This window comes from Ursus arctos, chromosome X (assembly GCF_023065955.2).
Source record: "Ursus arctos isolate Adak ecotype North America chromosome X, UrsArc2.0, whole genome shotgun sequence".
Taxonomy (NCBI): Eukaryota; Metazoa; Chordata; class Mammalia; order Carnivora; family Ursidae; genus Ursus; species Ursus arctos.
In genome coordinates, this window is record NC_079873.1 from 32,873,927 (window position 1) to 32,900,190 (window position 26,264).

Consider the following 26,264-nt stretch of genomic DNA (forward strand, 5'->3'; position numbering starts at 1 on the left):
ATCAAGAAGTGGAATTATGAGTGTTTTATTTCCTTCTTTATGCCCACGCGTATTCTCCCTTTCTCCACAACGAGCAGTCTTTGATTCATACTTTGGATGCTTTCTGATTGAGAGGGGGAGCTTTGCAGAGGATTCCATGCTCGTCTACTTAATTATCACTTTGGGGCAGATTCCTCAAGACTGAGGCGGATTGGATTCAGGGGTTCTTTGGTGAGACTCAGAAGCGCCATCCCCAGGCCCAGGCTCATCCCTAACATGTGGAACACTCAGAGCACACGTACAAATGGAGGCCTGTATACCATACGTCTGACTATTTACAAAGTGTAATTAAGCTTATAAATTATTAAGTAAAAATACATCCATTCTCGTACCTTGACAAATATAACTTCATACCGATCTGAAAATTCAGCTTTGCTTTTAGGCTCTTTGGACTCCTCAGAGTTGTTCAATGGAACGTGGTGGCAGGGAAGGGTGGGCCTCTGGCCCTCGGACCACCGTCCTTCTCTTCTCACCCCTGGCTCCAGCCCATGTTGCAGAGGCCCCATGATCCTCCATGTCCAAGCTCCACCACCCCACTTTGGAAATAGCCATTCCTTGGCCACTTTGGGGGGCCAGGGGGACACATCAGTGGTCATATACCCTCAGAGGGAAGACCCTGTGCCAGCCTTAGGTGTATTTCCTTGCCCCTCAGAACTCCCTACCCCATGAGGAAGGCCAGAGTGGGATTCTGTAAAACACAGGGCCCAGGGCAGGGCACCTCTTATCTGGGGCCAGGAGAGGGACTGCCAGTGACTGAGGGTGTTGGGTCATAGGTAAGATGGGGTCACCTCTGTCTTTATGACTGCTGCTCCAGGGGTACCCCCATTCATCACACACACACCATGGTCTATGTCTTGCAAACAGTCTCTATAGTAAAAAGAAATCTGTTCTCACACGGAGCCATTGTTGAATGTGGAAGCTGCTTGTCAGGATGCCCCATGAATGTGGGTGCTTTCTGGTTCTGGGCCCCTAGCTCCTTAAGGGCCCCACTAAGGGGCCAGCCCACAGTCACCAAGACAAGCATCAACGGAGCCTTCAGAGTTGTTTTAACAGATGTTGTCACTACCCTGTCCAGATTCCTTCAACGCTTGCCATTAATGTCATTCTGTGAGCAACCCAAACTCGCTACCTGACAGAATTTCTTCACTGGAGCATGGGCAGGCCAGAAGTGCCAAGAGGTTGATGCCTTCAGGTGCACTGCTCAGCCACTGGTGGGGGAGCTGCAGGGTAAAGGCACCAGCTGCCTCATCCCTCTAGGGGAATCATTCTGAGGCATTCGCTCTACAGCCTCTCCCAGAGGTGCCTGGCAAGATGGCGTCTCGGCCTGATCGTTAATGCACCCTTTGTCAGCATCCTGTTCTCTGGCACACTTCTCTACTCTATCGCTATTTCCTGGGATAGTTCCCTAGTGACCTCCTTGTACCTAAATCCTTCTCTTGGGGTCTGCTGCTGGGGCAGCCGACCTAAGACAGTTGTCTGTTTCTGGTTGCATCGATTTTGATTGCTTATGGCATGTCCGGCGCTGTTCTCTGCATTTGACCATCATCATCTCGGTTTAACAGATGAGGAAACCGATGCTCAGTGAAATCGAATCATCTCCCTGAGCATGCGCAACTATAAAACAGCAGAGACAGGATTTGAACCAAGTGCTCAGAATCCAAACCCAAATGGTTGATTATTGAGCTGTAATTGCATGGTATGGCGCAAATGCCCATGCTTCGCTTGGGCGTAGATTCAAACAGAAGAGCAGTATGGGGTTTTTGAGACCCCAACCTATCATTTCCTTGTTCTGACCCTCCATGCTCTTTCTTATATATTGACCACGATAATAAAGCTCCTTTCCAGAGTTGTTGGGGCAATTAAATGGTATGATACCGTCACAGCACTTCGCACTCGTGCCAGGCACGCGGGCCATGCCCTCCGCGTGTGCGAGTCGGCCTCCCGGTCGCCCCCTCCTCCTCTTCATCACGCCTGTTAGCTAGGCTGCCAGGAAGATGGGTAATGGTGGAGGAGAACGCAGCCTCAAAAGCCTGTTGTTTCCAGCAAGTATCTGGCTAATTTATTTCAAAAGGTTTTGCTTCTATGAAGTTTAATAGAGTTGATGAGTATTAAAGGAATCATTTCATCTTCATTTGAATGTGAGCAGTAAATGTGTTTTGGAGATTATATTCATTCCCCAGTGACTCAAAGTACTTTCCCATTCCAAAGCTGATTTTCATCCATCAGAGCAAAGGATTTTCAGCTCTGCGAAGTTGTCTGAATGAAAAGCGGGGGTTCCACACGCAGGGCGCTGCTTGGCTCGTCTCGAGCAAGATGGCAGAGCTTCCTTTTGGGCACAGGGGTACGCCCGCGGGTGTGCAGACACGTGGCTCCATCCTGGCCCCTCTCCTCGTGTCCTAAGCTGTTCCCGAAGCCGTCCGAGGCTCCGTGTCTCCGTAAAGCAGCCTTCAGAAGCCCGGGATTTCGAGCCAGGTCTATCTCCCCTTCGCGGCCGGCTGCTTCTTGCACTTTACTGCACCTAATGGAAGGTCAGCCACATTCGCTAAAGGTGAAGCTGCTAAGATCTGTCTGGGGAGGCATTTCACCAAATGAATTTTAATAGCTTGGAATCAGGTTAAACTCATGGAGAAGGAAGGAAAGGAAGGGCTTACTTGGTATCGAATGTGTAATACTACATTTTTACACCCTGTAAGCACTTGGGATGTGCATGTTGCTTCGAGGGCAGGAAGAATTTGTGCTTCCTGCCAAGGGTAATTCGGCTTTAGCTAGGCCCAGCAGCATAGGAGGGAGGCCTTAGAGCTTAGGGTCTCCCTTGTGGGCTAGCGAAACATTCTCAAACCAGAACAGAACACTGACGGGCTGGTTATACAATTAAGTATGCCCTGAGTCCAATAGTGGGGTGTGAAGGGCATGTGGATCGGGAGGGAAGGTGGCCGAAGGTTTCCAAGGGGTCTGGGGGGGGGGTCACGCCTTCCTGTGCCGCGTGTCTTACCCCCCACAGGACCCTCTCAGGTGTGGCCCAGGCATACACTGAGCAGTGTTTTCTCAAATGGGAACGCTGGCCAAATTCCAATCCCAGCTGGGATCGGAACCCAAACGTTTCTGTGACCCAACCTGTGCTCTTTCTCAGACCTGGCACCACCACCCGTGCACCAGGAGCAAGGCCTACGTGCAAGGTCAGCTCCGCCACTCGTGTTCTCAACCAAGTTATTTACCCGGTTGGACGCCAGTTCTGTCGGTAGAACGGGAATACTAATGCTGATTTACATGTATTATAAGATCGACCTAAGCAGCAAATGCACGTGAAAGTGATTTAAAGGCAACTAAGTGCTATTCAAATGATTAGCTGACGATTGTGATAATGATGGCACCCGTGCTGGCGATCTTCACGGCACTGGAGATGGCCAATAGGTGAGCACTTCAGGTCGGGGCGCTCGAGAGCACGACGGTCTCCGGGGAGAAAGCCACGGGTTGTGGTCTGGCGAGGCTGCTGTTAATCCAGCAGACGGATGAAGCCGGATGCCAGAGAATCAAAGGCAGTGTGGAGCAGGAGGACACGCAGACGCGTTCGGGTATTCAGGTGGTGAATTCAGACCAAGCAGCAAGAAACAAGGCAGTAGCTGAGAGGTCAGCCGGGGCAGAGGCCAGCAAAGCAGCAGGGCGGGGGGCAGGGGGAGAAGCCGGGTGGGACCCGGGCCCTGAGCGGCAAGGAGATCGGAGTGCCTTTGCGAGCTGTCCGTTTCGGGTCATAGTTTCGAACAGCGAGCAAGCAGCTTTATGCCGGAACCTTCCGGGCCTGCTCTGGGACGAGCCCCCAGCTGCAAGAATACACGGAGGTGGAGTCTTACAATATTTATGGACCTCAGACACATGCCCTCTGGAGCTCCAGGAGGCGAGAGCGCATTCCGGATGGACAAAGGCCGTGTGAAACGCCACGGGAGGCCCTGGGTAAGCCGGTCTCCGCTGAGGCTGGGGGGCCACGCGGGCAAACGAGGAGTCCAGAGCCTCGGGCCAGCAGGCTTCGGGGCAGGCCCTCTCTGGGGTGACTCTTCATTTCGCTTTTTTGGCAGAAACAGCACAGAGAGACCCTGCCTTGAAGGGGGGTGGGTACTTGACGTGAGCCCTTGAACGGACTCCTGTGGGAGTACGCGTGTAGCTCTCTGTTGGCTCTTCCTCTCCCGGGTAAAAGTTGAACTCCTTAGGGTGACAGAAATAGGTTAGCCTTGTTTCCGAAGGTGCTAGAAGTAAATCCAGCCCTTCTCTTCAGGGCCGGGAGGAACCACCTGGGGCTTCTCAGGTATGAGTTGAATCTGCCTGTGACTGTGCTCAGGCGTCGCCTTTCCGGACGCACGGTCTACCCCCACACTGCCCCTTCTCCCCCAGCTGAGTAGCCGGGACCGTGCACGGGGGCAGAAATCAGGCATTTTGCCATTTGAGGCAACTTCGGCTTTTGGTGGACAAACGGGAGATGACAGCAGGGCACTGAGGTGGCCGGTTCACGACGAATGAGCTTCCTCCTCACCTCCAAAGTGGGCCAAACAGCCCAGGCAGCGTTTCTCCGAGAGGAGAGGGGCAAGGGACAGTCCTAGCAAGGGCGAGGACAGCCTTTTTCCACCAGCTTGAGCTATTTGGAGCTCTCACTAGTGGGCCCCAAGGAAACAGATGATACTTTGAAGGCCTGACACTGAAAATATTGTTCCGCAACTACAGAACGGAACATTGGTGATCTTAGGGGGCCCTGAGGGAGTCCTTGAGCTCAATGTCTGTGTCTGACTGGCTTGGAGAGTGGGGGGCCCTGTTCTCAGCTTCTGGAATCCAGGCCATCTTTCCACCGCTCCCTTGTATCTGCTCTACTTTGGAGGGCGCTTGTGAGGACACACACAGAAAACCAAGCAGCAGCTGTGAGCTCAGTGTGCTATAGCCTTATTCGCGGAATCCGTCCAGTGGCCGTGACTTTGAGAAACTCTTCACCATGTTCTGCCGCTCAAGTTCAGGAACCTGTGCATATTTTGTTCTCCTGGGAACTGTAGCTCAGGTCTCGTGGATACAATACGGAGCATCCCTCTAGTGAACAGATGAAACATGGCCCCTGTCCTTGAGGACCTTAGACTTGAATGGGGAAGAGATAGAAGTAAGAAGAAAGGCAGCAGTGGAGTTAGTAAGTGGGCCCCAGAGAAGCACAGGAAGTGAAAGCAGCTGAGACTCCATGGAGCCGAGGAAGGCTTCCAGAAGAGAGGTTGTTTCAGTTAGCTTTGATGGGCAGGCAGAGGTGGCCCAAGCAGAGAGAAGGGACAAAGGTGCACTCCCTTTGGACCAGAAAGCATTGCATGAGGGCCCAAAAGTGGGTGGAAGGAGGGTGCACTCGAGGCACTGCCCGCAGGTTAGTGGGACATAGGACAGACCTGGAATGTGGTGGAAGGGGCAGCTGGAGAGGTCAGCAGGCAGCCACCAGACCAGGATGTCTGCTGGTGATTAGCCAAAGACGCTGAACGTTCCCCCAGAGTTGCTGCTAAAAAATTTTCAATAGGGAACGCTTTGGTCATCCTTATATGTTAGAAGAGCTGCTCCAGCCCCAACCACAGGCTGATTTGGGAGAGGCCTTGGTGGAGAGACCAGTCATCCAGGGGGCGAGGATAGGCGTCCTGACCAAGTCACTTGTTGTGGGAATCCTGGTGCTAAGGCTCAGCCTGGGGGGGGGGGGGACATTAAGAAAGTAGACTCTTCACAATGTATTCATCTAGATGGACAGAGGACAACAAAGAAAAAACCAGAAGATGGAGTCCCACTGCGCCCTTCCTTCTCTCTCGCCTCCCATATGTAATTGGATCATGTCATTTGTTTCTGGTTAAACTCTTTCTACGATTTTCCTTAGCTTTCAGGAAAAAGTTCCAACCCTTAGGTTAATCAAATAAAGCTTTTTCTAATCTGGTCACTGATAACCTTTGTGTTAGCAGGAGCAGGGACAAAGTTTGTTTGCCTGTTTCCCCATATTGTACTTTGAAAATCTGTAAACTGCAGGGAAGCTGCAAGAACAGTACAGGAACACCTCCCTGTGTGTCGTCGAGATGCTTCCGTTAACAGTGGGCTGCGTCTGCCTTCCCTCCCCCGCTCCCTCCCTCGCTGGTTTGCAACGTGTCCACAGTGACACGCAGAAACATGTTTTCACCGAACCATTTGTAAGATGCAGACATCATGATACCTTACAGCTCGATACATCAGCACGTATCTCCTAAGAGCAAAGACATTCTCCTACAAAACTGCAATTCTCAAGAAATGTAGCCTCGTTTACATTTAATCTAATACACAGTGCATATTTAAATCTCCCCAGATGTCCCAACGTATGTGCTTAATAGCTTTTTAAAAAATCTAGGACTCAAAGATCGTGGATTGCATGTGGTGGTCCCGTCTTTTTAGTTTCCTGTCATTTACCACAGTCCTCTCCGCCGTTTTGTGTCTTTCATAACATGACCTTTTCTCAGAGCCTAGGCTGGTTGCCTTGTAGAATGAGCCAGAATCTGAGTATGGCTGATTATTTCCTCAGGATAAGATTCGGATTGTGCATTGTGGGCGAGAATTCTACATGGGTGTTGTTATATTTTTCTTGCTGTGTCTCATCAAGAGACACATAATAGCTGTTTGACCTGTTATTAATGATGCTAAGGTTTTTTTTAATGATGCTAAGTTTGGTCTCTCTCCCCCCAAAAAGCACCTTTCCCCCTTTGTAATCAATCAGTAATCTGTCGGGGTGAAGCTATGTGACTATTTAAATATCTTGTGAACGTCTCACCAGTTATCATCCAGGAATGACCCTTGCCTCAATCAGTTACTCCATTGTCAGTTATAAAATACTGATTTCCTAAATTTTCCATACTTTATACATTCATTAGCAGGCTTTCATCTGTAAAGAAGAGCTTCCCCTCTCCACTCCCCCCACGCTCTTACCATTTTTTGAAAAAGTGTTACTATGGACTCCTGGATTCCTTTTTTTTTTTTTTAAGATTTTATTTTTTTATTTGAGAGAGAAAGAGCATAAGCGGGAGGAGGGGCAGAAGCAGAGGCAGAGTGACAAGCAGACTCCCCACTGAGTGGGGAGCCCAATGCAGGGCTTGATCCCAGGACCCTGAGATCATGACCTGAGCCTGAGTCAGATGCTTAACAGACTGAGCCACCCATATATATGTATATATTATACATATGTTATATATACGTTATATACGATATACATTATATATTATGTATAATATGCATCATATATATTGTTTTATATATAATATGCATGATACATGTTATATGTATTACTACGGTCATTCTTTTTGATGTTCTGACTGTCCCAAATCTGGCTAGTGGGAACCCCTTTAAGCCAACTATTGTGTCCTTTTGGCATATCCCCTGTAGCCTTTGAGCACTTCTTTGCTTTCTGACATATTATTTTCCAGCATCATCTGGTAATTTCCTGAAGGACAGAGTTTTGGGAAGAAGGATGATGAGTTTTGTTTTGTACATGCTGCATTTAAATTTGGCATACCTCTATGATATCTCGTGTCTGGTAGGCAATTGTGTTTGTGTGCACACGCGTGCACGCACACACACACACTCCCATTTATATCTTCAGTTTTGTTTCCAATGTGTTTAAATGGTGGGTTTTTTTTTTTCTCTTGAAAGTCTAGGTAGCCCCTCCCAGCTCTGCCACAACTATGGAAAGGGAAACATGAATTGTTGGCGGACTGCTGGCTGTCTCTGCCGTAAGGAGTAATTGCTTTGCCAACCAGTAGTCTGTGAGAATGATGTGATGCAAGATAATCCACTGGGTGGGAGAAGAAATGATTAGAGCTTCTGTTTAGATTTATTTGTATCTATTTTTCACACTTCAATTATATATGTTTTATAATATATGGAGTCAAAAAGTACAAGAATGCATGCATTCACCCGTAAATAAATAACTACACATCCAGAGGGGTCTGTGCTCAATTCTTAAAATAATAGCATGAACAAAAATATTTGGAGAACCTTGGTATGATTGTAAGCTATGGGTTGAAAGAAGTCATCTGGAAGGTGTTTATAGAATAAGAAGAACTGAGGGTCTAGAATGCAAGCACAGGGAAGTTTGACCCTCAGGACCTGAGAAAAGGACTAGAACAGACACCTAGAAAGGAGACTAAGAGAAAGCCAGCCAAGAAGTGGGAGAAAACCTTGGGAGAGTGATGTTATCAGAACACACAGAATGGTGGACATGGCAGCAGTTCCAAATACTGACGACAGCTGAGGAAGAGAGGCCAGACATGTCTCCACTCGATTTGGCAATATGGAGGCCATCATGGCGCTGATGGACTGCAGTGAGGAAAGTAAGGACAACTCGAGAACTGTGTGAGGGAAGGAGGGAGGTCAGAGAGGTCCCGGAAAGGTATGTGGAAGCAGCTGGTGCCACGGTGCCTTTAGCTGCTACGACAGATATTCCCCCCTGTGAAGCGGGAATGATGATACGATGCTGTGTGGACTTTGGAGAGGCCTGTGTAAAAGCCTAAAGGCTTCGAGAGAAAACAGGCTGTGGAAGTCCTACCTGCCGGGGCAGAGGGCAGCACAAATATGCAGTGGACATGTATTCTCACAACATAGTGCCAGGCACAGAGCAGGTGCTCCATCAGTATTCGCTGAATAGCAATGGCTTTCAGTGTCCTCCACCATGGATGGACCCAGTCTGAAGGATTCCAGTGGGACCCCAAGTAGCCTGGATGGGCCCAGAGCAAACCTGTGACAGACTCGCTTCTGTCTTTAGCACAGCCTGTCTCCCATCTGGGGTCCTGTCCTATCCTGTTGAAGAGTCACTCCCATTCTAGGGCACGCGGTCCTGTTCCGTGCCCCACCTGGCCCTTTCCCTGGTCCCCCACCTGAGCAGAACCTTTCACTCTAGACCTCTCCATCTATTTCTTCCACCAGCATGAGCTCATCTTTGGAGCTTTGTTCTCTGCTTAATGATAACAGGAAAATCATGTGCACTGCAAGGTACGCCTGCTCATGTGCTCATGGGAAATGAGCTTTGGCCCTGCTTCAGGTGAGGAGTCAGGAAAAGGGCCCGTGTGCGTGGGTCAAATACCTATATGTATGGCCTGGGGCAGGTGAAGCCTGCCAGACTCAGTTTCCTCACCCATAAAATGGGGACAATGCTGATGATAATATCTAGCCTATAGGTCAAAAAGGTTCTTAGCATATAACAGTAAACGTGTTCATAAATTTATCCATTCACTAAATATGCATTGAGCCTGTGTCTGGGGCCGCGCATGGTTCCAGGCCCTGGGGATCTGGCAGCGAGAGTGGGGTGCGGGAGAAAGAATCCAGCCCTTGCTCTCAGGGAGCCTGCACTCTAGTGAGGGAGAGGAAGAGAACGCAGACAAATGTGTAACATGCTGTCAGATAACGAGTCTTGCGAGGGAAGGAAAGGAAGGTGGAGGCGGGGGCTTGGGAAGACGCCTCTGAGGCCAGACTGTGAGCCCATGGCAATGCGGGGCGGGAGCGCCCCAGGCACAGGGAGGAGCAAGTGCAAGGGACCTCCGGTGGGAGTACAGTAGGAGAGCACCGGGAGAGCCTGTGCGCGTGCGTGCGTGCGTGCGCGTGCGTGTGTGTGCGTGCGCAGATGAGAGGGGATGCGATCAGAGCGGGGAGCAGAGGCTAGATCATCTGAATCTGAGTGGCCGCAGTAGGAACTTTTGATCTGATTTTATTCTGAAGCTGTTACAAGCTGCTGGCCGGTGAACACAGAGAAAGATGACGTGGTCTGAAGTGAGCCCTTTGGCCGCTGTGGGGAGAGCGGATTGCAGGGGGCACGAGAAGGGAGCCCGGAGACCCAGGAGGCGGCTGTCCCAGGGGCCTGGCAGGAGCAGTGGTGGCCTGGACCAGGGCGACGAGGGGTCAGACTCAGCATGTGATTTACAGTTCGAGCTGGCAGCGTTCGCTGAGGAGCTAAGTGTAGACGGCCAGGATGACGCCCAGCTTTTGGCTTGAGCAACTCGGTCAGTGCTGCTACCCTTTCTTCTATCGGCCATATTGCGTATTAGCGGCAGCAGCCACGGTAGCGGGAGCATCTTGACCTTCGAGCCCATTCAGTGACTCTCTGGAACACTGCCTTGAGAAGATAAGGGTCCCAAAGCCATGATCAGGGTGAGCAGAAAAGTCAGTGTTGACTAATGAGTCGTGCCATGGGCACAGAAGCAGGGCGAGGTGGTGTCAGTCCTAAGTAGTTATCAACCTGGGCCTACACCCATGGTTCCCAAAGTGTGGTGCCTGGACCAGCAGCAGCAGCAGCAGCAGCAGCAGCAGCAGCAGCAGCAGCAGCACGGGAGAACTTGCTGCAAATGCAAAACCTTGGGTCCCACCCCCCTGACCTGCGGAATCAGAAACTGGGGACCTGGGCTCAGTGCTCTGTGCTTTGACTAGCTTTCTAGATGATCCTCATGCATGCTCATGTGTGACAACCCCTGGCCTGCGACTGGGAGTCTGAAGAAGGCTGCTACGTTCCCCAGGAATGGATCATCATGCCCCAAAAGGTCTGTGCGACAAGAGCCCCATACTTAGGAAGGGAAAAGGAAGATCAGAAGCGGGGAGGGGGACGGGGAGAGAAACTAGGAATTTAAAAATGGTATTTTTGGGGGTGTTGGCCCCAGGGCCGAGTGAAGCATCAGCTAGAGTAGAATTAGAACCCTTTACTTGGTAAACATGGCTTTGTTTGTACTTGTTCGTGTGTTCCTTTTCCTTTGTTTGCGCTTAGCTTTGTAGATTTTACTTTTGGAATTCATCACCTTCTCAGTGGTCCGAACAGTTTATTTTTTATTTTAAAGATTTTATTTATTTGAGAGACAGAGAGATAGGGAGCGAGCACGAGTGGGGGGAGGGGGAGAAGGAGAAGCTGACCCCCCGCTGAACAGGGAACCCAAGCCGGGGCTCCAGCCCAAGGACCCCGAGATCATGACCTGAGCCGAAGACAGACACTCAACCGACTGAGCCACCCAGGCGTCCCGGTCCAAACGGTTTAAAGCTAAAGGCCCTTTATGCGGGCCAGGGCTGGAATTTTAAAGGGAGACCACCCCCAAGACTAGCGGCTGAGGTAGAGGTGCTTGTGGAACTCACAGTGGGGATCACTTCCCGACCCCGCAACCTGTTCTAAAGATGTTCCTTCTAGACGGTGGACTGACCTCAAACCTTGTAGGGCAGAGGCTTAATTTTTATAAAAGACGCCTCTTTTCCTCGCCTGCAAAACAAAATAACAAAAAAGGCACCTCTTTAAAAAGAAGGTCTTAAAGTTGGGAGTTTTACGGTCTGCCAGGCAACATTTCCAGCGTGGCGAGCCTGCTTCTGGCAGTTGCTGGAGCAGCTTCCCGTTGTGGGGTGAGGCGGCTCTCTGATCCCTCAGCTTCCCCACCCCGCTGGGCAGGCAGCTGCGGGACTTCTAATTGGCTGATCCATTAGTTCCAGTTCCTTAGAGTAATGGCAAGATGCTTACACACACGTGGGTCCCACGGTGCTCAGGAACACCTGGGGAAGCATGAGGCCTGCCTTGTCTCTTGAAGTAGAATTGAGTTCAATGTCAAGGAAAACTGCTTCCCAATCTAAAGCTTCAAATGCACATTGCTGTGGGCTGGAGGGGGGCCTTCTGTGCTCTGGTCAGGGTTTCTGTGACTGGCTGGGTGGCCTTGAAGTGCCCCTACTTCTCTTTGAGGCTTTCTGCCTCTCCCACCTTTGAGGTCGGCCACCGGCCATTGGTACCGCTCCTATTGGGGTCACTTTTCATGTCCCTGCTTATCTGACTTCTCAGCAGCTTTTGGCACTGAGGAACACCCTCCACTTGGAAAATTAGGTTCCCTTTGGTATCCGTGACCTCTGATCCACTTCTGACCTCCCTGGCTGCTAGCAGGCTCCTCCCATTCTGGGTGTTTTGTAAGGGTTGATGCTGGTGGGGATTCTGTCCTGGGCCCTCTTCTCTCGGGTGGTCTTATCCATTCCCAGGGTTTCAGCCACTGTCTGCCTCTATTCTCATGCGTCCCAATCTCCAACTCTGGCCCAGACCTCTTTCCCAAATTTTAGACCCTGCGTTCCCTTGGAGTCCCATGGCCATCTCAAACACAGCCTGTTGAAAATGTGCTCCAGTCCCTCCAGCCTGACACCTGGGCCTGTATTCAGCTGCCTCCTCCTCCTCCCTCCCCAGAGCCGATCACTCATGGAGTCTGCTTCTATGAAACGTCTCCAGATGCATGACTTCTCCCCCTTCCCCTTCTCCTTCTCTTGCCTCCGGCTCTGCAGTCATTCCTTGGGCTACCTGCTCTCTTGGTAACGCTTGGATCTCCCCTAGCCCGCCACCATCCGCCTTTGCTGGCTCGCCTCTCGGCCGTTGAGTGTCTGGCACATAGGGGCATAGAATGGGCGAGAAGGAGAAGCTTTTACCCAGCAGACTTCTAAGCCAGGTCTGGGACCCATGTGGAGTCTAGAGCCCTCAGTGCGGGGGCAGAAGCCGTTCTTTTTCTCTGTGCTCTATCCGACGTCAGTACAGGGAGGAAAGAAGAGTGGGCAGGGACTCCCGGCGTACCTGCGCACTCCCTTCGTTGGGCCAGGTGACCCTTGAGGGCTGGTGGACAGGACGTCGGCCCCCATTACCCAGCAGGTTATAAAGGAACGTGCCCTGGTGAGAAATGGTCCTCTTTGGCTCAGTCAGCTTCAGCCAGGAGCAAAGTGAGCAGGTAGCACCTGTTTCCAAACCCTTGTTCGTGGGGCCTGGAGCCCCCTTCCCGCGTCGAGTCCCTTAGGGGGCAGGTCGCGCACCCTCACATGACATTTGTCACACTGGTTTGTAATTATTTCTGTAGACCTCTGACTTTGGGAGCTTGGCAGGGGACTGGATTTTACGCCTCTGTGGGATCTCGGCTGGGGCCGTGGAGGCTGGCCCCGACGAGAGGAGCAGAGTTTGCTGGAGGGATAGCCCAGCGATACACCGTTTTGCTCTTGGAGATAAGCCAGGAGGCTTGTCTTCCGTTCTCTCAGCGTTATTCGGGGACAGACGCCATGGGCCCCTTTTGGGGGGTGCTGGCACCACTAGTCAGGTAACAGCAGGTCGTGCTGCCGTGTTAGCGGATCAGGGAACGGAGCGTGACGCAGGGGCCGCCCTGCAACACGAGGCAAGGAGGAAGTGACGCGAGAGGAGACAAGGCGGATGCCCCCGGACCAGCTCCAGGGAGTTGGTCTGGGTGCTGCTGCATCTGGCGAGCGTCACAAACCTGTGTGTCCTGTCTGCAAAGGCGCTCAAGGGCTGCACAGTATTAGGGCAGATGTGAGACCGGGCCCAAAGGATCGCCCTTTCGCTTTGCCAGGAGGTAACTGCCTCCGTTATGGGAATTCAGGAAGGAAACTGTCCCCCAGCCGCCGAACACACAGTTTTGACCTAGGGATGGAGACATGAGACCTCTTGGTTTGGGTTTCCTGGGAAAGACACTTTGAGTCACAGATCGGCCTGCGGGAAGTGTATCGGAAGCACCCTCGGGCCCTCGGGAGCAACAGCCATTAGGGAGGAAGGGAAGCAGGACGAGGCAGAGGGAGAAGTTGGAATGTTTGTGACACAGTCCTCAGCAGATCCCTCAGGTGCTCCAGAGCTGGGATCACCTTGCAGAATTGTCCCAATCTGAGGCAAAGGGGCTGGGCCTTGGTAGTGCCTCCCACTCACCCTGGAAGGTGCTGTGACCTCAGACAAAGACGCTCCCCATCAGCCAAGAGCAGTCCCCAGAGAGGGACTCAGCCATACCGGCAGTCCTGGTGGTGGGGGACCGGGGGGCCTCGGAGGGGGGGATCTGGCCACCATGGCACCCACCACATGAGGCTGAAAATGTAATATCACCCAAGGAAAGCAACAAACTATTTTCTCCACGGCCACCAAGGAGTAAATGACCGATGCGAGAGCCTTTCCTGATAAGGTTTGGATAAGGGTCAGGGAAGTGGATTTGAGGTTGAGATGAAGAGGACCAGGGTCGGGGAGGAGGAGAAGGGGGTGTGAGGAAAGCCAAGGAAGGGGACTCTGGATCCCTGGGGACTCCTTACTTGTGCAGTTCTGCTCGCAGTGCCTCCCCAAGGGTGCCAAGGACCTGGAGTCGGGCCTTGCCCCCACAGAGACCCTGGGCACAGGAGACTCTCTCCGCTCCCACTCTCCCGCTTGGCGTGCGAGGACTAGTGAGGGCAGCCTAATCTGGGGGCTTCGGCCCTTAGGGGAAAGAAAGGCAAAATACAGCTCTGTGGTTGCTCGAGGGACAGACAGATCAAAATGAGCTCTTTATGAATTTGAAATAAGACCGATCAGAAATAAGATTCGTCAGAATCACGGAGGCTCAGAGCTGGGAGGGGTCATTCAACCGACTCATCTTACAGATGAGGAGACCGGTTAAGGGAGCAGAAGTGACTTGCCCAAGGTCACCAGCTCGTTAGTGTCAAAGTCAAAAATAGGCCCAAGGTCTCTGACTTGTGGCTCAGTGCTCGTTCAGAACACCCAGCTTCTATAGTCTTTGTGGGGCTGCCTGCCTTAAAAGCAACCCCACGCTCTGGCAGACTTGGGATCTTCGAAGCCAGTTTTGTCTAAGGCAGCCCTCTGTCTTGGATGCTCCTATTCTGTGCAGAGTCCTGCGGCCGGTGGCCACGCCAGCCAGAAGCCTGGCCAGCCAGAGAGGCCTTGGAGACATTTGCATTTGGGTGAAAGGGGCTGATGGTCTTGGACTCGCAGCTGAAGGTTTTCTGGGGTGGAAATTAAAGTGGCAGCAGGAAGCAGAATGCGACCTAATTAGCAGTTTGGTCTCCAAGGCTGACCTCCTTTCGGGAAAGCTGGCAGTCGGAGGAGCATAAAGCAGCTGTCGCCCCTTCCCTGCCTGGCCAGGTGGGCTCAGAGCGGTGCCAGCCCAGCCGTCCCCCATGCCAGATGCCCTTCTGGAAAGAAGTCTCACCTCGCCCCCCCCCCCCCAGCTCTCCATCCTCTGGCTCGAGGGGCTGTGCAAACAAGCCACGCTCTCAGCACGAAACCCTTAAAAATGCAGAAAGAGGAGAAAAAACAAAAGCCTTTCAGGTCTCTGGGGGCTGGGGGAGGCTTGAGGACGTGAACGGGGCTCAGGAGGCCCCGAGGGACTGGGGAGGGGAGAGGGCAGAGGGAGAAGAGGGCGGCATGGGGCTGTGGATGCGCTCCCTGGCGTCTCGCACCTGTTGTCTGCTGTGACCACACGTGCAGGCGACCCCGGGAGCTGCAGCGAAACGGGCGAGCAGTGTAATTAATCCATTGTTTAGCATTATTGGAGCTCACTGCTGTGCCCGATTCTTCCTGGCAGTTCTCCCAGCCCCACACGGAGGTGGGAGTTGGGGAGCTTTGTCAGCCTGATGGTGGCGGTGGCCAAGGCAGCTCAGGAGCAGGGAGGGAGCTGGAAGGATTGAGATGTCAGGTCCAGGGAAAGAGGCTCCTGCCTGGGGTGCCCTCCCCCCCCACCTGGCCGGCTCAGGAGGGACCATGTACAGTGCTTCTCACTGCTGGGAAATGGGTTGTCTGGCTCCTGCTGAGAAAGCTGGTTTCTACCCTGGTCCTCAGAGGCTGGCTGAGCGGGGGGGCGCTGAGTGGTTGAGGTTTGCCCGGAGGCCAGGGCTGCTTCCTGCCGCCTGGCTTCTCATCTGGCATGTGGTCAGGGGCTCTTCCCCTGGCATAAACGCCCCGGCATCATGATGAGATCTGAGTAGCCTCCCCTGCAGCTAAGAGCCAACACTTTCACAGTTCTGACTAAATGCCAGGCACCGTTCCCAGCACCGGGCATCTATTCTCTCCTTGAATCTTCACACCTTCCCTACTTAGGGAGGTGTTCTCATCATCCCCATTTTACAGATGAGGTCAGACAGGCCCAGAGAGGCTAAGTAATATATTCAAAGCAGCACAGCAAATAAGAGACAGGGGCAGGGTTCAAACACAGAGTCTAGCTCCTGAGTCTGTGCCCCCAACGTCTACACGTGGAGTCCCTTCCTGAGGTCGTGGTTCTCAGTGCATATGCCTAGCCCCGCTGGGACCCGAACAGTTTTTGTTGGTATCTCAGCCTTCCCATCCACCTGCCACAGGACATTGCCACGTCTGCCTTGTGGATTCAGGTTACCCTTAGAGGGGCCTGGGAGTCTGCATTTTTAACAAGTGCTCGGCACGCGTTTCATGAGCTGGTCTGTTTAGGAGGTCTGGGTGATCTGGGGTTCTTTCAGTGCAGTGGTTCTCAAACAGGTGTGAAGAAGAAATAGACCCCATGGCGCTCATTGATTATACCAATTCCTAACCCCTCAAGTCCCCGCATTTCTGGATTTAGACCCCCTGGTTGGGTTTTATCACCCCCTCGCTTTAGTGGGTGAAATAAACCCATGAAGGCTGCGTGCCTCTTCGTTCCAGCCTGGTGCCCGCAGCCAGGAGGGCCAGCGCAGCCCGGTCCGTCCTGATGTGCAGCTCTGAGGCGTGGGGTGGGGGACGGCACGCCGAAGGAATGGCTGACAGATCAGGGGTCCCAAAGCAGCTCCAGTGACCGCCGCTACTTCATTGGAGGCTTACTGGATGGCGGGGGCTGAGCCGTGCCAGCTGTGCTCAGCCGCCTGCAGCCGCCCCGGGCAAGACAGTGAAGGAGGCTTTTTGCTTCCCTGTAGCCACTTGGACAGTGGACGGTGCCTTCCTTTCTGTCCCAATTCCGGCACACCAGCACGCTGAGAGGAGGGAAGCACAGTCCTGGAAGTGGACATCCTCAAAGAATAAAACAGACCACCCAAACTTATATGTTCTATCTATCTATCTATCTATCTATCTATCTATCTATCTATCTATATATGTGTTCGCAAAGCTGAGTCTGTTAGCTTGCCAGGACAATGAGTTGTTCTCTGAGTTAAGTGCTAGAAGGGGAAATCCTTGGTGGTTATGCTAATTAAGGACCAAAAAATAAAACAGCCCGTGGGATAGGATAGAGGAGTCTAAGTCTCTGTACACAGTTGGTTAAAACTAGTCCAAGGGGTGCCTGGGTGGTTCGGTCAGTTAAGCACCCAACTCTTGATTTGGGCTCAGGTCGTGATCTCAGGGTCGTGAGATCGAGCCCCACGTGGGGCTCCGTGCTCAGTGAGGAGTCTGCTTGAGACTCCCTTTCTCTCTCCCTCTCCCCCTCCCTGCTCTCTCTCTGTCTCTCTCTCTCTCTATTATAAATAAATAAATAAAATATTTAAAAAGAAAACAATAAACAAGTCCCATCGCTTATTGGTTCGGAGGGTGCCTTCAGTTAGGTCCAGGGAGGGACTGAGATCTCGGCTCCTTTGGCCACACAGCATTCAGTTTTGAAAGTGTCTCCTTCAGTTTTGCCCCGACCTCGTCCTAAGGCCCACTGCCTTCCGGCCTGGAAGGCACGAGGTTTTTGGTGTGTGGGTCCAGCTAGAGAGCAGTCCCACTGGGTGAGCTATGGTTTCATTCCCCCAGATTCATGCTCTTTCCAGTTGTTCTTGCTTCCTTGTGGTAAAAAAATGGGTAGGGCCTGTTGCTTGGGTCCAAGAAAGGAGAGCGGGAAGGAACGAATTTCAGGGTGTGTCCGCTTTTGACCAGGCTCTGCCTAGTTCCGAGGATTTTACTCCTATGGCTGGACCACCGTGGGAAAGGCAGTCTGTCCCATCACACGGCGGACCTCGGGGTTCTCTGTTGTTCCCTCAGGCCAGAGACATCTTGTTTCAGGAGATACTGATGTGAAGTTTCAGGCCACGTGGAATTACTCCTCTCAGAGCTTAGCTATGGGTTCTCCTGGCCAGTCATAAAACAGCACCAGCCGATCAAGTGCAGGAAACCACTTTCCTGATGCCAGTTTCCTCAGTGTGGCTCCTTCTACAGTTTCTAGAAAAGCACTTGAGGCCAATCCCAGGTCCACTGGTTTTGCATATAAACGTGGCCCCGTGGGGGCCTTCACGTGGTACTGAATCATGCATGCCCCAGACTGGGTTGAATTGGGCCTCAACCATCCCGAGGAGAAAAAAAACCCTCTGTTCTATGTTGAGTGGCCCATCTTGAAGGCTGCTTATTGTGGATAACAGTCCTGATCTCAGGGGGCATGCCTCCCACCCAGCATGGGACTCACGATAGCATCTTCACCCCGAGAAGCAGCAGTCCTTCCTGTGTGAGGGAAATTGTTCCCCGCTGGTCTACCTCATCTGCTGGGTATTTTCAGCTGTTTCTTCTTGTTCCCTCGTTCAAAGATGCAGGGAGCAGCCAGCCACCGTGCTCCGTAGTGATCCTTCATGTGGGGCGTCTGAGAGCCACACGGGGAAGTGCAGGGTTAATGTGAGAGCCTCATTCCAATTCATTCATGTGGGGACCTCAGGAAGTTTTGTTGTTGAGTTCCCCCCTCCCCCGAGCATCAACTATGCATAATGAAGTCAGTTCAGGATGGGCTTTAAGCCCAAATTCACTTGCTTTGGGATTCGTCACTCGGGTTCCTATATTAAATTCACCTTGGGGTCTATGGTAAATTTTATTAAATGTGACTTTCCTCTTTACGGCTAGCATAAACATTTATTATACATCCTGTGATATATGTTTCCAGGAAGTGAGGAAATGCAGTTGTGGAAAGATATGATTCCCAGCTGATTTGAAATATAGACGAATAGCATGTTTTAGAAAGGGGCCGGAACTTTAATGGAAAAAAGTAGTTATCAGATTTTTTTTCTTGTCTTTCTCTGTCTTCTCTTCTGGCACCAGTTAAAGGAACATTTCTCAGCCCTTCTCCCCATGCACACAAAAGATGATACCTGATATGAAATGCTGTCAAATCCTGCTTCATTAAAGCCCACAAAAGCTAATGCACAGCTCCCCTCACACTGCCCTAAAATGGGAACAAAGAGGCAGAATAATGTCAAAATAGAACACAAAGGAAAAGAGTTTGTCCTCTGGGCCTGAGAGATGAAAGATAGCAGGAATCATCCCTTAATGTTCGGCCAGGCCCATGTTCCTAGGGCTGTTTCGTGGATGATGGGGGATTGTCGGACAGGGCACGTGGTGTGAACACCACGACGGTACGGAAAAGGCCCTCCAGCAAGGGCCCAGGCAGTGCTCATGTTCACAGTTGGGTCACCGGCCACAAGAAGGAGCCTCTGGCCCAGGATAGGGACCGCTAAACAGGGACTACGGACTCCCACTCACTCACCGTGCGATAGAGTACCCCCAGAAGACGAATGTCGTCTAGAGACGTGAGCTTGGTTGGGGGACCGAGGAAACGGTTTCGAGCAGTGTTCTGGGTTCTTAAAGGGCAGTGGCTGTAAGGACAAGCAAGTCCTGTAAGGAGCTGTGCCACTACGGGTAGCATCAACAACCCTCAAGTCCAAGCCCCTTAGCTTTGTGACTTACGGACAGAGTGCGGTCAATCACAGATGGGGTCGACGTGTTCCACCAGGTCAGAATATGACCCCCGGAAAGGCGAGTGAGCGGATTCAGAGTAACCTAGTTGACGCCACCAAGAAATGGCAGAGCTAAGGTTTGAGATCCAGCACCGTGGGGTGCAGCGAGATGATGCTATCAGTAACAGCAGTGACAGAACACAGCCTGGACCCGCTCTGCCATCCCGTACCGCCTCTTCGCTTTGACTCCCAGCCTCCCCTTCGCCCTTCTTCCTCCTTCATTATTCGGCCAGCCACATCTAACGCCAGTTCCTGGGGGCCGTCACTGGCCTCCGCCACCGGGATCTTAGCCTCTTTGCTTGGCAAGTGAGGCTGTGTCTTACTTGGATTGCCCAAAGCAGAGCCAGAAGCAAGTATATGAGAATGGGTAGTTTGTTTGGGAAGTGATTCCAAAGAGCAAGAGTAGGGGAGGGGAGAGTGGAGATGCGTTGGAGAGAAAGCCAACATAAAGGTGCATTATCAGGGCCTAGTTTGGCCAGGGCCTCCTAAGAAGCGTACAGAACACCTCCCAAAAATGTCCTGCTAAAAGAGGGGAGGCAGCCGTCTTAATTCGCTGGCTCCCATCCCCCACTGGCTGAGGGCTAGCCCTGTGTGTGTTAACACTCCTGAACCTCCGAGCTGCGCCGGCAGTGCCCTGGGGCAGAGAGCAAAGGCACGGTGCTCACTGTCGGTGCGGCTCACGAGGCTAAGCTGACAGAGAGCTGTCCACCCCAGCCGCCGTCAGAGTCAGAGATGTGACCGATAGGGTGTGTGACAGGGCACCAGACACATCGGCTGCAGGAAGTAGGTCTGTGAAACGGGGAGAGGATAATAGGCTACCACAGGGGAGCCAAAAAATGAAGGGAACTTGGGCAAAAGTCCTCTCGGCAAAGAAGGTGATCTGGGATGGTTCAAACTGACAGAAATAAGGAGGGCTTCAAAGAAGAGTTGGGGCGGGTCCCTGGGAGCTGGGTGGGGGAGCCTATCAGAGAAAAGGGCAGAAGTCCTCCTGGATACCCAGCATCCTGTGCATTAGAATGCACTTGAGCCCTGACCCAGCACAGTCCTTCAACATGAGGTCATAAAGGAGGTGAGACCAGACTATAATGAGATTTTCTGGTTCCAACCTTAATAAACCTCTGTGGGTAGGGACCAGGATGGCCTACATCGTATTGATTTCGGGGCTATGGCAGGGTCATGCCTTTGTGAGAGTATTTAGAAAGCTTGCAGTGCAAGGGATGGGGTGTTGGGAAACAGGGAAGGCTTGGGCCAGAATCTTGATGAGACTTTGGGAGCTATTTGCCCTACAAAGCCAGAGTCTAGACATTGCCGCTCTGAGCTGCCACAGAGCACCTTGGGAACAGCTGAGGGGTCTCTGGGGCACTGCAAACTCAAACTTGTAAAGAGAAGGGAAACATCCCCTGTGCACCTATATCGTAAATACTTTGAGAGAGTATCTGAAGATTGCAAGCCTCTGAAATGAACAGGATGAAGTGTGTCTGGTTGAGCTAATTAAATATTATGAAAGGATTGGAGAAGATTCGTACAGCAAAGACCTAGTAAGTCATCCATTGGCAATCGGCAATGCACTTGGGCCTCCAAATACCACAGTGTTGGAAGTTATAGTGGCCACATATGATTGGCCTTTTCAGTGTCCCTCCTCTGGAGAACTGATTTCACCTCCCTTCTATGTGGTTCTGGTAGGATGGTAATCATGGTGCCTTGCTCCCTACCCACCTCCACCATCACACACCCCACAGCTGCGGAGGGGTCACGGAAGGTTGGGTCAAATACCTCCATTACTCTGATTACAGCGATTCCTTCAAAGATGGGTGTGTGACTTAAATAGGAATAATGAAAGTGTTCACTGAGATTTGATATATGGATGCTGGCAGAATGAGGGTTTCTCATCTATTTGATGGTGAAGCTTCTTGAAAATAAAGTGGCACCAAGAAGGGAGAAAAATTGAAGGATGGGGAGCCTGAAAGATATTGCTGAGTCCTGGATGTGTCCCTGTCTGACACCAGCGTCTCTTCCAACTTGCCAGTTATGTGAACAAATAAATTCCCTTTTTGCTTAAGCTAGTCTGACTTGAATTTCTGTCATTTCCAATGGAGAAAAGTCTTAAGACAGTGTTGGCTGAGCACATAATGTATTCTCTGCTAGGTATAGTGAGTTTAATGTTGGTCCCCAAAAGCTATATCCCTGTCTGGAAGCTATAAATACGACTTATTTGGAACAAGGGTCTTTGCGGACATAATTACTCAAGATGGGGTCTCTTGGATGAGCAGGATGGGCCCTAAATGAGATGATGAGCGTCCTTATAAGAAACACACGGATTAGAGACATGCAGACACTGAAGGAGAAGATACAGACACACAGAAGAGCAAGCCATCTGAAGACAGAGGCAGAGATTGGAGTGATGTAGCCACAAAGAATGCTGGCAGCCCCCAAACGCTGGACGAGGCAAGGAAGGATTGCTCTCCGGAGCTTCCAGAGGGAGTACAGACCTGCTGACACTTGGATTTCATACTTCCGGTCTCCAGACTGTAAGAGAATACATTTCTGTTATTTTAAGCCACCTAATTTGTGGTGATTTTCTATGGCAGTTGTAGGGAACTAATATACTTGTCACTTGCCAACAATTCAGATTCGAAAAGAAAGCATCATCGCTCTGGAGATAGTGACATAAATTTATTTGTTATTTATTTTAAGTAATTATCACACAACAACTGCGTTAATGGAAGTGTGTGCAAAGTGGAATGAGGGCAAAGAAGAACGGTTCATGCAATGGGGTCATATTATACATGTAGAGCTGTACGATGGCTAAGAGAACTTCTTGTGTTCAAATCCTGGCCCACTACTTACTCCACCGTATATAGCTGGGCAACCTTGGGTAAATTGCTTACCCTTTCCGGGCCTCGGTTTCCCAATGTGTGAAACAGAAATGTATCAATAATACCTTCTTCATAGGGTTGTTGTGAGAGTTAATGAGATAATATACATCCATTGCTTAGAACAGAGCCTCACACATGGTGGATACTTGGTAAATGCTATTCTGGAGGAACTACCCTGTAACATAACTGCCCCAGGGAAATGGGAAAAAAATCTGGGGAGATCACAGAGAAGGAGAAGCTTATGAAAGTGACCCTGTAAAGTTGTTTATGGATTTCTGCAATCATCCCAAAGCTGCGCATGCATGGGTGTGATCCTGAACAGCCTACTACAGATTGCGAGACCTGAACAAAGAAATTGACCGATGTGCAGGTCCAACACTGGCCGCTGGGTCGGACACACATGAAACAGATCCAAATTGTATAGCAAAGGCTTTGAAAACAGAACTGACATTGAAACCACAACCCACAGAAAGCTGGTCAAAATTTGCATCCTGAATGTAACTAGGTTTGCTGTCTGCTAAAACAAAAAGTAGCAACATTCTCCGTAAGATTTAAACAAGAACCAGAATCTAATAACAGAACAGCCGAAACATCTAGATGCAATCCAAAATTACTCAGTATACAAAGAACCAGGATGCAACGGTAAGATGGCACAAATGCGAGAATTGTCAAACTAAGATTTTAAAATAGCTATTATAAAAATACTCTAAGAAGTAAGGGTGAGCACTCTTGAAATGAATGGAAAGACAAAGTCTCAACAACATCAAAAATAGAAGATATGTAAAAAACTAGTGTTTTAGAGCAAAATAATACAATAACTAAAAAACCCACAGCACTTCACTGGATAGGCTCAATAACAGAACGTAGATGGTGGCAGAAATGATCGATAGAAATTAACCAATCTGCATAATAGATAAAAAAGATTGAGAAAAAGTGAACAGAGCCTCGGCAACCTCTGGAAAAATATCAAAAGGCCTAATAATTGTGTCATCAGAATCCCAGAAGAAGAGGAAAAAGAACTTTATGTTGAAAAAAATATTTGAAAAAATAATGGTTGAAAATTCCCCCGTTTGGTAAAATACATGAACCTAAAGATTCCAGAAGATGCGTGAATTCCAAGTAAGGTAAACTCAAATAAATCTATAACCAGACACAGCATAAGCAAACTACTGAAAATGAAAACCAAAGAAAAGCAGTCTCAAAATCAGCCAGAGAAAAACAATGCTTTATTTATAAGAGAACGATTGTTTCGATGACTGTGAATTTCCCCCTCAGAAACCATGGAGGCTGGAAGAAAATGGCATGTGCTATTTCTCAAGTGCTGGAAAAACAAGAATAGTTAACTGAGAATCCTACATGCAGTCAAAGTATTCTTCAGGAGTAAAGGTGAACTAAAGCTATTCACAGGTGAAGGAAAAGTAAGAGAATTCATAGCCAGCAGACCTGTTCTAATAATTGCTAAAGGAATTTCTTTAGCCAGAAGAGAAATGATACCAAATGAAAGCTTGGAAGCTTAGGAACAAAGGACGAGCAACATAAATTGTAATGTAAATAGTAAATATTTATTTACTGTTACTAAAAATATTTACTGAGTAAAATTGACTATTTCTCTCCTCTTGAGTTTTTAAAGATATTTTTGACAGTTGAAAGGAAATTTATAGCATTGTTTGATAGGGTTTTCAATGTTTTTAAATGTAATATATAAGACAATTACAATATAAATGTAAGAGGGTAAAGGGACCTATACAGTGTTAAGTTTCTTCATTCCACTTGATTATAAATAGAATGGGAAAAGCTAAATATTATATTCTAATACCTAGAGAAACCAGCCAAAGATCAACAAAAAGAGAAATAGTGAAAAGCAACAGATGAATTAAAACATATATTGGGGCGCCTGGGTGGCTCAATCAGTTAAGTGTCTGACTTCAGCTCAGGTCGTGATCTCAGGGTCCTGGGATCGAGCCCCAAGGCAGGCTCCACACTCAGCAAGGAGTCTGCTTATCCCTCTGCCCCTCACCGTGCCCCTCCGCCTGCTCAGTCTCTCTCTGTCTCTCTCTCTCTCTAATAAAAAAATGAAATCTTAAAAAAAATAAAACATATATTTTAAAATGTTCAAATAAGAGAATGCAGGCAAGGAGAAACAAAGTAATGAAAAACAGAGGGAAAAAATAGAAAATGACATTGTAGAGATCAAAACATTCATAATTACATTAAATAAAAATGGTCTAAACATATCAATTGAAAGAGATGGTCAGAATGGTTTTTTTTTTTTTTAAATGACTGAGCTACATGTTATTTATATAAGAAACTCACTTCAAATATAATGATATAACTCGGTTGAAAGTAAAAGGATGAAGGCAAACCTGGGTGGCTCAATTGGTTTAATGTCTGACTCTTGGTTTTGGCTCAGGTCATTATCTCAGGATCCTGAGATCCAGCCCCACATCAGGCTCCATGCTCAGCATGGAGTCTGCTTGAGATTCTCTGCCTCTCCCTCTCCTGCCCCTCCCCCTGCTTGTATGCTCTCTCTCTCTCAAATAAATAAATTAAATAAATAAATAAACAAAAGCTTTAAAAAAAAAGAAAAAATATACAGACTAATCAAAAGAAAGCTGGAGTGGCTGCACTAATATTAGGTAGACTTCAGAGCAAAGAAAATTACCAAAGATGAAGGAGGGAAGCACATACTGATAAAAGTCAGCTGCTGAGGGGCGCCTGGGTGGCTCAGCTGGTTCAGCGCTTGCCTTTGGCTCAGGTCATGATCCCAGGGTCTTGGGATCAAGTCCCGCACTGGGCTCCGTGCTCCATGGAGAGCCTGCTTCTCCTTCTGCCTGCCACTCCCCCTGCTTGTTCTCTCTTTGACAAAAAAATAAAATCTTTTAAAAAAAGTCAGATGCTGAGAAGATATGGCAGCACTAATGAGTATGGCTTTAATGACAGAACACCATAGCACATGAAGCAAAAACGACTAAAAGGAGAATAGACAGATCCACAATTATAGTTGGAGACTTCAACGCTCCTTTCTCCGAAGCCGATAGACCTAGTACACAGGAAATAAGGCCATAGAGGAAGTGAACACCACCATCAACCAACTGGATCTAATTGACATTTTTAGAAAATTTTATGGAAAACCATCAGAATACAAATTTTGAAGTCAACATGGAACATTCACCAACATAGACCATCTCCTAGGTCATAAAACAAATCTTAACAAATTGAAAAGATTTACAATCTGACAGAGTATGCTCTCCCACCATAATGGAATTAAACTATGACTCAACAGAAAGATAACAAGAACTTTCCAAACATTTGAAAATTAAACACACACAATTCTAAATAATCTTATCAATCCAGAAAGGAAGTCACAAGGGAAATGAGAAAATATTTTAACTAGATGTAAGTGAAAATAAAATATTCAAAACAGTGCTTTGAGGGAAATTTGTAGCATTCAGTGCTTATATTCGTTAAGAAAAAAGGCCTAAATTAATCTAAGCTTAAACCTTCAGAACTTAGAAAAAGAACACAGTAAGAGCAATGCAGGGGCACCTGGGTGGGTCAGTTGGTTAAGTGTCTGACTTCAGCTCAGGTCTGATCTCGGGGTCCTGGGATTGAGCCCCGCATTGCACTCCCTGCTCAGTGGGGAGTCTGCTTCTTCCTCTCCTTCTCCCCTTCCCACTGCTCGTGCTCTCTCTCTCTCTTAAATAAAAATAAAATCTTAAAAAGCAATGCAAATGGACAGAAGAAAGTAATAAAGGTAAGACAACATGACACTGAGAACAGAAAAGCAATAGAGATCGCCAATGAAATTGGACGCTGTACTTTGGAAAGATGTATAAAATTGATAAATCTCTACCAATATTGACAAGGAACGAGAAAGAGAAACCAAATTACCAATGTGAAGAATGAATG